Genomic DNA, 11016 nt, shown 5'->3' with positions numbered 1-11016 from the left:
AAATTATTATTGCTGCAATCTAAATGAAAAGTTGAAAATAAGTATAAAAATTCAGAAGAACCGGCGTTTTTCTAACTCTATTCTAAGAGAAAATTGCTATAAGCAATAATAAATTGTTTAAATAATTATTCATATTAAATTTAATTGATTATTGCCTCGCTCTAAATGAAAAGTTTTTAAAAAGTTTGAAAATTCAGAAAAACTGGAACTTTCTAACGTTATTGAAAGAAAATAATATTAACAACAATATCAAATTGTTTAAAAAATCATTTCTATTAAATTAAATTGACAATTTTCTCGATCTAATTGAAAAGTTTGAAAAAAGTAAACAAATTAGAAGAAAAACCTGCTACTTTATAACTCTATTCAAAGAGGAAATTGCTATAAACAATAATAAATTGTTGAAGAACTATTTATATAAACATCTAATTATTGATAAAAAGTAGTATTTTATTTATTAGAAACAACTTGTAATATGAAAAACTGCCAAAAAATCATAATTATCGCCAAAAAAAAGCAAAATTTATTTTCATGTGTTTTTTTTGGGACCCCATAAAATAATCTTATGAGGCAGATATTTAAAAAATAATTATTCATTTCTATCCTATAGATAATTGTCAAAATAAATTTTGAGTTTCAACTCGATTCTCCTAATACTGATTCTGAAAAAAATATACAAAAACGTATTTTCTTCTTTATGGGAAAAACGTATTAAACTTTATGGGGCTTGCGAGACCCAAAATAATAATTTTTTTTTCAGTGGAATTAATTTTTTTCTGAATTCGAAAAAACCTGGGGCCGATATACACGAAAGTTAAAAGAAAAAAAAACATGTGGTCCACCATAAAATCTGAACTATCCACTCTAGGCGGGTTTCCCCTGTATGAAAATTAAAAAAAAAAACATGATTAAATTATTTTCCAAACAAGACTTTTTCTTGTTAAAAAGGTGAATTTTCGAGACCTCTGTGCTCTGACAGATAATTTGCAGAGACAAAAAAGCCTTGAGTGCGCCACCTGCCTCAGTGATCAATCTATCCGATAGAACGGTTATCCGTTCGCCCACACGAATTGCTGCTGTGTTATTTCGAGTGTTTTGGCCTTGGGTCTCGGCCAGAGAAAACTTTTGAAATATTGGGGAACGCTATGAATCGGCTCCTCCACGTCTTGGATCTTCTCACAATCGGACGTCTGAAAGCTGCATCTTGTGCGACAAAGACAGACGACAGTGGCGACATCTTTTCGGTTGACAGGTTCAGATTGAACGAGCTGGATTTCATGGTTCGACTTTCAGGTTTTCAAGTTCCTCAGATCTTTTTTTTTTTTGTATCCGCTGAAAAACTGCAAGAAAAGTCGTATCATTTCGACTGAGATCTAGTTTCTGTTTTGAGGACATGTGACAGTGTCACGTGACCAATTATAACATGTTATCATATTCAGCAGGCCGCATAATTAGAAAAACGGATATATTGTGCTGCAATTTTGGAAAAATTTCACACACTCTAATGACTTCTCGAAGACTTCAAATATTCCCGTGTAGAAATTCAAATGGGGAACTAGTCTGGTTCCCGGAAATTCGACCCCACTTAAAGTCGGCGGCTATTCGGGCCATCTAACTAGCCCCCGACCAGTAGCGTCACGGTACATTAGTCGGGGCCTGATCGGGTACTACTAGGGATCATATGATAATACATCAGCGTGGAATATTAACCAAACTCTCAAAAATTTTTGGAACATTCCCTAAAAGTTTGTAAAAATACTTATTATTTGCGGAAATCTCCATAAACTTTTTTGAAATATTATAAGTGCTCAAATTTATCCAAGATTTAACAGGGAACAACATTCTATGCTTAAAAACACATAAATTTATGTGACTAAAATTCTCCAAAATTTGTGGAATATAAATTTAAAAAAAAAACTTCAGCTGGAACGCAACAATGGAAGAGCTTCGTTCTGAAGGAACCGCCATGTTGGTCACGGTAGTCTCTGCTCCAGGTAATTATGCTTCGTTACGTGTGGACTGCTGTCTTAAACACTCGACGCGTCATTTTTGTTGCGCGAGAGGCGAAACGTCGCGCCCTTGCGGATTTTCTTTAAAGCTACCAGTCCAGAATCGCAAGACTCAAATGAAGGTGGTAGCGAAATCTGAACTGTACCGTGATTAATAATTTACTACTAGTATACTCCTCTTCACTGATTAATAAAAAACTTTTTCTCTTTTTATCTTTTCCAATATGGATTTTCTTAGAATTCCATACAAAAGTATTTATAAATGTTCCTAGAAACTCGCAATTTTCTCAAAAATACCAAAAAAACATAAGATTAAGTTTTTTTGAAGATTTTGATCGTTGTTTTTATAAAAAGTTGATTTTCGTACAAAATTATTACCTTAATAATTATTTATTAAGTCTTTGAGATGAGTTTAACATTAATAAATCTTTTTTACAAAAAACGGCCTAAAATTATTGTTAAATATATTCTTCGTGTTTTAGAATTTAAAAAAATGATTAGTGAACAAAAAGGCCTGACTACCCCTTGACCAAACACCGACCAGGCCCCGAGTGAAATTTTGACAACAAAAAGCCCAACTAGTCCCAGATTAGTCTCCGACTGGATACTTTGTCAAAATTAATAACCCGACTAGCCCCCGATTAGTGCCCGACTTGTAATGGGGCCAAATGGGGTTATTTACACACGGGTTTCGCAAAAATTTTGGACAGATTTCAAAGATTTCACAAAGATTCCAAATATTACCAAATATTTCGCAAAGATTTCCAAAGATTTCAAAAAGATATTATTGATTTCCGAAAGATAAAAAAGGTTTTAAATATTTTGAAAAGATTTCAGAAAGATATTATTGATTTCCCAAAGATTCCAAATAACAATCAAACATTACTAAATAATTCAGGAATATTTCAAATATTTCGCAAATATTTCAGAAAGATATAAAAAGTTTCAAATTTTTAGCAAAGATTTGCCAGAGATTTAAAAGATTTTAAGAAGACATCAATGAATTTCCAGAGATTTAAATAATTTCAGAAATATTGACAAATATTTCAAATACTTCTTAAAGATTTAAAAAAACACTTAAATGATTTCTCAAAGATTTCACAAAGATTCCAAATATTAATCAAACATTAACAAATATTTCAGGAATATTTCAAATATCTCGCAAAGATTTCCAAAGATTTCAAAAAGATATTATTGATTTCCGAAAGATAAAAAAGGTTTTATATATTTTGAAAAGATTGCCAAAGATTTCAGAAAGATATTATTGATTTCCCAAAGATTCCAAATAACAATCAAACATTACTAAATATTTCAGGAATATTGACAAATATTTCAAATACTTTTTAAAGATTTAAAAAAACACTTAAATGATTTCTCAAAGATTTCACAAAGATTCCAAATATTAATCAAACATTAACAAACATTTCAGGAATATTTCAAATATCTCGCAAAGATTTCCAAAGATTTCAAAAAGATATTATTGATTTCCGAAAGATAAAAAAGGTTTTAAATATTTTGAAAAGATTGCCAAAGATTTCAGAAAGATATTATTGATTTCCCAAAGATATAAAAAGTTATAAATATTTCGCAAAGATTTAAAAGATTTTAATAATTTCAGGAAGATTTCACAAACACTTCAATGATTTCTCAAAGATTTCACACATATTACCAAATATTTTACAAAAATTTCTAAAGATTTCAAGAAAGATCTCAACGATTTTCCAACGATATCAAAGATTTCACAAAGATTCCAAATATTAATTAAATATCACCAAATATTTCAGGAATATTAAAAATATTTCGCAAAGATTTCAGAAAAATATAATTTCCCAAAAATATAAAAAGTTTCGAATTTTTGGCAAAGATTTTGCAGAGATTTAAAAGATTTGACAATGAAAGCAATGAATTCCCAAAGATTTCAATAATTTCAGAAATATTGCCTAATACTTGAAATACTTCTTAAAGATTTCAAAAAAACACTTCAATGATTTCTCAAAGATTTCACAAAGATTCCAAATATTAATCAAACATTAACAAATATTTCAGGAATATTTCAAATATCTCGCAAAGATTTCCAAAGTTTTCAGAAAGATATTATTGATTTCCGAAAGATATAAAAGGTTTTAAATATTTCGAAAAGATTTCCGAAGATTTCAAAAAGATATTAATGATTTCCCAAAGATACAAAAAGTATCGAATATTTGGCAGTGATTTAAAAGATTTCACAATGATATCAATGAATTCCCAAAGATTTCAATAATTTCAGAAATATTGCCTAATACTTGAAATACTTCTTAAAGATTTCAAAAAACACTTCAATGATTTCTCAAAGATTTCACAAAGATTCCAAATATTAATCAAACATTAACAAATATTTCAGGAATATTTCAAATATCTCGCAAAGATTTCCAAAGTTTTCAGAAAGATATTATTGATTTCCGAAAGATATAAAAGGTTTTAAATATTTCGAAAAGATTGCCAAAGATTTCAGAAAGATATTATCGATTGCCCAAAGATATAAAAGGGTTTTAAATATTTCGCAAAGATTTCCGAAGATTTCAAAAAGATATTAATGATTTCCCAAAGGTACAAAAAGTTTCGAATATTTGGCAGAGATTTAAAAGATTTCACAATGATATCAATGAATTCTCAAAGATTTAAATAATTTAAGAAATATTGCCAAATATTCCAAATACTTCCTAAAGATTTCAAAAAACACTTCAATGATTTCTCAAAGGTTTCACAAAGATTCCAAATATTAATAAAACATTAACAAATATTTCAGGAATATTTCAAATATCTCGCAAAGATTTCTAAAAATTCCAGAAAGATATTATTGATTTCCGAAAGATATAAAAGGTTTGAAATATTTCGAAAAGATTGCCAAAGATTTCAGAAAGATATTATTGATTTCCCAAAGATAAAAAGGTTTTAGATATTTCGCAAAGATTTTAAAGATTTTAATAATTTCAGAAAGATTTCACAAACACTTCAATGATTTCTCAAAGATTTCACACATATTACCAAATATTTCACAAAGATTTCCAAAAATTTCATAAAGATCTCAATGATTTTCCAAAGATTTCACAAAGATTCCAAATATTAATCAAATATTACCAAATATTTCAAGAATATTTAAAATATTTCGCAAGGATTTCAGAAAGATATGATTTCCCAAAGATATAAAAAGTTTCGAATTTTTGGCAAAGATTTAAAAAATTTTACCATGAAATCAATGAATTCCCAAAGATTTAAATAATTTCAGAAATATTGCCAAATATTTCAATCACAAATACATATATTACTTCTCAAAGATTTAAATCATTTAAAAAATATTACCAAATATTTCTTAAAGATTTAAGAAAGATTTCACAAAGATTAGAATGATTTCCTTAAGGGTAAAAAAATGTCGCCAAGATTTCAGATAGATTTAAACGTTTTAAAAAGATTTCAACGATTTCCAAAAAATCACTGAGATTTCAATGATTTCACACAAATAAACAAATAATGAAAAAATATTGTTAATACTTCGCCGATTTTTAAAGATTTCAGAAAAATGTTACAAATATTTCACAAGAACTTCAATAATTTCTCAAAGATTTCACACAGATTTCAAATATTTCGCAAAAATTTCGGACAGATATCAAATATTTCCCAAAGATTCCAAATATTACCAAATATTTCAGGAATATTTCAAAGATTTCCGACGATTTCAGAAAGAAATTATTGATTTCCCAAAAATATAAAAAGTTTCGAATATTTGGCAGAGATTTAAACAAATTTACAAAGACGTCAATAAATTCCCAAAGATTTCAATAATTTCGGAAATATTGCTAAATATTTCAAATACTTATTAAAGATTTCAGAAAATTTCACAAACACTTCAATGGTTTCTCAAAGATTTCCAAAGATTTCAGAAATATTTCAATGACTTCCCGAAGATTTTAAAAATTTCACAAAGATTCCGAATATTAACCAAAAATTTCAGGAATATTTCAAAAACTTCGCAGAGATTTCAGAAAGATATTAATGGTTTCCCAAAGATATAAAAAGTTTCAAATATTTGGCAAAGATTTGGCATAGATTTCAAAGATTTTACAAAGACATTAAATAATTCCCAAAAATTTCAATAATTTCAGAAATATTGCCAAATATTTCAAATACTTTTTAAAGATTTTAAAAAAACACTTCAATGATTTTCCAAAGATTACAAATATTTCGCAAACATTTCGGATAGATTTCAAAGATTTCACAAAGATTTTAGATAGATTTAAACGTTTTCACAAACGCTTTGAAAATCTTTTAAAGATTTAAAAAAATTCACAAACACTTAAATGATTTCTCACAGATTTAAAATATTTCGCAAAGATTGCCAAAATTTTGCAAAGATTTCTGATAGATTTGAAAGATTCCACAAAGATTTCAATTATTTTATAACATTTTTAAATATATTTCAAATATTACAGGAATATTTTCAATCAACCGCAAAGATTTGCAAAGATGTTCCAAGATTTTAGAAAGATTTCAATTATTTCCTACATATATCAAAGATTTCACAAAGATTTCAAGTATTTTGCAAAGATTTTGCATAGAAATAAAAGGTTTTACAAAGACATCAATGAATTCCAAAAGATTTCAATAATTTTAGAAATATTGCCAAATATTTCAAATACTTCTTAAACATTTCAAAAACACTTCAATGATTTCTCAAAGATTTCAAATATTTCGCAAACATTTCGGATAGATTTCAAAGATTTCACAAAGATTTTAGATAGACTAAAAATATTTTACAAAGACATACAAGATTTCTCAAAGATTTCAAACATTTCAAAAATATTACCAAATACTTCTTAAACATTACAGAAAGATTTCACAAAGATAAGAATTATTTCCTGAAGGTTAAAAAAAATATCGCAAATATTTCAGATAAATTTAAACTTTTTCACACACGTTTTAAAAATATTACAAAGATTTTCAAAAATTCAGAAAGATTTCAATAATTTCACGAAAATTAAGAAATATTTACAAAATAACTTTACAATTTCTTCAATTTTTAAAGATTTCAGATAATTGTTACAAATATTTCACAAACACTTTAATGATTTCTCAAAGATTTCACAAAGAATGCAAATATCTCGCAAAGATTTCGGATAGATTTTAAAGATTGCACAAAGACTTTAATAATTTTATAAACATTTCCGATAGATTTCTTCAAATATTTCAGGAATATTTCGCAAAGATTTCAATGATTTCCCAAAGATTATCCAAGATTTCATAAAGATTCCAAAGATTTCGAATAGATTTCAAAAAGGTTACAAAGACATCAATTATTTCCCAAAGAATACAATAAATTCATAAATATTATTAATATTTCGTGAAGATTTCAGAAAAATTTCACAAAGATTAGAATGATTTCCTAAACGTTAAAAAAAATGTCGCGAAGATTTCGGATGGATTTAAACGTTTTAAAAATATTTCAAAGATTCCCAAAAATTGACAAAGATTTGAGTAATTTCAGAAAAATTCACAAATATTTAAAAAATATTTTTACTATTTTGCCGATTATTACAGATTTCAGAAAAATGTTACAAATATTTCACAAAGACTTCAATTATTTCATAAAAGTTTCGGATAGATTTTAAATATCGAAAGAATATTTTCAATATTTCCCAAAGATTTGCGAAGATTTCAATGATTTCCAAAAGATATTGAAGATTTCATCAAGATTCCAAAAATTTCGGATAGATTGTAAAGATTTTACAAAGACATATATGATTTCTCAAAGTTTTAAATAATTTCAGAAATATTACGAAATACTTCCGAAATTCGAAAGATTTGTTCGGAAAAATTTCAATGATTTCCCAAATATATAAAAGGTTTCAAATATTTCGCAAAGATTTGGCATCGATTTAAAAGATTTCACAAAGACTATTTTTTAAAATTTTTTTAGAAAATGTATCTTTTCAGATGGAAATTTATGTATTTAATTGAAAATAATTTTATTTAGTTGATTCATAATTCTAATCAAAAATTTCAATTTAACTATTCCACTTCTTGTTGAAAATTGACCCTTTTTGTTAAAAATGTAATCTTTTTCGTTAAAAAATTATCTGTTTCGTAAAAAATTTAACTGCTCTATTTTTTATTAAGAATTAATTTATTTGACTGACAAAAAGAAACATTTAAATAAAAATGTTGTTTGTTGATAGAAAATTCGTCTTTTTGTTAGAAAATTGAACTATTTGGTCAAAAATCCATATTTTTTGTTAAAAATTTTTCATTCTGATTAAAAATTAATTTCTTCTGTTGAAAATTTGTTTCTTTTTAGTTGATTTTTTTTAAAAAACTTAACATGAAACTATTTATTTTTTGCTTCAAAATTTATATTTTAGGTTGAAAATTTATTAATTTTGCTTAAAACTAGTTTTTTTTTTAGTTTAAAATTCACTTCTTTAACTGTAAATTAAAGTATCCTTTGTTGGTTCTAAATTTATATTTTTTAGTGGAAAATTTTTTTTTGTTCAACATTAATTTTCCTAGCATTTTAACTATTTAATTTGATTGAAAATTGACCTTGCTTAGATGAAAATTCATGCACTTTGTGGAAAATGCCTTTTTTTGTAGAAAATTAATCTTTTGCGTAGAAAATTGAATGAACTATTTGGTTTAAAATTGAACTATTTTGTTAAACATCCGTTTCTTTTTTGGTTTAGAATCTATTTTACTAACTGCAAATGTAACTACTTTTTTCTTTTTGTAGAAAATTTATCTTTTTAGATGAAAATTGATGTATTTGCTTTAAAATAATTTTTTTTAGTTGAAGATTAATCATTTATCTGTTCCATAGAAATTTTAACTATTCTAATATTTGTTAAGAATTAATTTCTTTAACTGAAGAAAAGAACTATTTACTTAAAATTTTTATTTGTTGATAGAAAACTCATCTTTTTGGTTGAAAATTCCACTACTTGTTCAAACATTCATATTTTTGGTTGAAAATTTATCATTGTGATTAAAAATTAATTTCTTCGGTTGAAATTTCGTTTCTTTTTAGTTAAAAAAATCATTCTTTTTTTTAAACTGAACATGTAAATATTTCATTTTTGATTGAAAATTTATATTTTTAATTGAAAATTAATTCATTTTGCTTAAAACTCGTTTTTTTCTTTAGTTTAAAATATACTTCTCTAACTGAAAATTGAACTATCCTATTTGTTGTTTGGAAATTTATCTTTTTTAGTTGAAAATTTATATATTTTATTGAAACTGTGTCTTTTTTGGCAGAAAATTCATCTTTTGTATTTAAAATGGAATTATTTGTTTAAGAATTAATTCTTTTGTTTAAAAATTGCTTGTTTTGACTGAAAACGTAATCCTTCTATTTTTGGGTGAAAAAATTTTTTTTATAAAAAACAATTTTTGCTGAAATTTTTCTGTTTTTATTTGTCCATTTATTTTCTTGCATTTTAACTATTGTAATTTTGGTTGAAAATTGACCTTGCTTAGATGAAAATCCATGTAATTTGTTAAAAATCCGCTTTTTTGTGGAAAATTAATCTTTTGGGTTGAAAATTGAATTAACTAGTTGGTTAAAAATTAATCTCTTTGGTTAAAAATTAAACTATTATCTTGAAAATCCGTTTCTTTTTTGGTTGAGAATCTTTTTTACTACCTGAAAATTTAACTATTCCTTTTTATAGAAAATTGATTTTTTAGATGGAAATGTATGTATTTAGTTGCAAATAATTTTTTTTAGTTGCAAATTTACTTGAACTATTCCATTTCTTGTTGAAAATTTACATTTTTTGTTAAAAATGTAATCTTTTAAGTTTAAAAAGTATCTGTTTTGTTGAAAATATACCTATTCTATTTTTAGTTAAAAATTAATTTTTTTTGAATGAAAAAAAACTATTTAATTGAAATTTTTGTTTGTTTATTGATAGAAAATTCATCTTTTGGGTTGAAAATTTCACTATTTGGTCAAAAATACATATTTTTCTTTAAAAATTCATCATTGTGATTAAAAATTCATTCTTTTAGTTAAAATTTTTTTAAACTGAAGGTGGGATTATTTCATTTTTGTTTGAAAATTTATATTTTAAGTTCAAAATTAATCAATTTTTTTAAAAACTCGCTTTTTGTTTTGTTTAAAATTTACTTCTCTAACTGCAAATTTTTTGAATAAAAACATTAAAATATTTTTGAAAATTGTTTTTTTTTATATTTATTTTTCTAGAATTTTAACTCTTGTAATTTGGGTTGAAAATGATCTTGTTGAGATGAAAATTCACGCACTTTGTTAAAAATAGGTTTTTTTTATAAAAAATTAATCTTTTACGTTGAAAATCGAACTAACTATTTGTTTAGGAATTCATATTATTTGTTAAAGATTCATAATTTTAGTTAAAAATTCATTTCTGTGTTTGAAAATTTATTTAATTATTTATTTAACTTGAAAAAGCATCTGAAATGTTTTTAAAACATGTTTAGAGGCGAAATTTGTTTGTATTAATACTATTAATCTTCTAGGTTTATGGTTGCTTTTATACCTAGAAGAATATAGAATTTGAAATATTGTAGAAAAACCTGAATTAGGCACTGATTAATTCGAATAACATTTTTTCATAACCTTGACTTATTTTATCATTTAAATTTAGCGCCCTTTTCAATTTGAAGCAATAAATTTTTCCGGGAAATTTGAATAATATAATTATTAATAATAAATATTGAAAATACGATTTTTTAAATTCTAAGTGACCAACTTCATACATGTTGAAATTCGATTATTTATTTCTGCTGATCTATCGCCCCAATGTGTCTGTTTTCCGTAAAAAGAAATTCCCTATTTTTTCAAATAGGACAAAAATAAACATTTCCCACGGGCTTTTGAATTTAACCTGGGATTTTAAGTGGGACAAGGTCAGTTTTAGAAAAAATAAAGAAGAAAAACTTGTTATTAAATTTTGTTAAATTAAAGTTTAATCACTTATTATTGAATATTCTAGGA

At 25.2% G+C, this 11016-nt stretch overlaps 1 protein-coding gene across 1 annotated transcript in view; it reads right to left on the bottom strand.

Annotated features, from left to right (window-relative positions):
• Positions 1 to 420: 420 nt before the first annotated feature.
• The window catches only part of LOC117181777 (pre-piRNA 3'-exonuclease trimmer-like), a 72555-nt gene continuing 61959 nt past the window's right edge, over positions 421 to 11016 (bottom strand). The window contains exon 13 of the mRNA XM_033374744.1: positions 421 to 1340. The gene's annotated coding sequence lies outside the window, so the exon portion shown is untranslated. The remainder of the gene's footprint in view (positions 1341 to 11016) is intronic.

The sequence above is a fragment of the Belonocnema kinseyi genome, chromosome 10, assembly GCF_010883055.1.
Source record: "Belonocnema kinseyi isolate 2016_QV_RU_SX_M_011 chromosome 10, B_treatae_v1, whole genome shotgun sequence".
Classification (NCBI taxonomy): domain Eukaryota; kingdom Metazoa; phylum Arthropoda; class Insecta; order Hymenoptera; family Cynipidae; genus Belonocnema; species Belonocnema kinseyi.
Note: the sequence above shows the minus strand (reverse complement) of the source record. Positions and strands in the feature narration are given on the sequence as shown.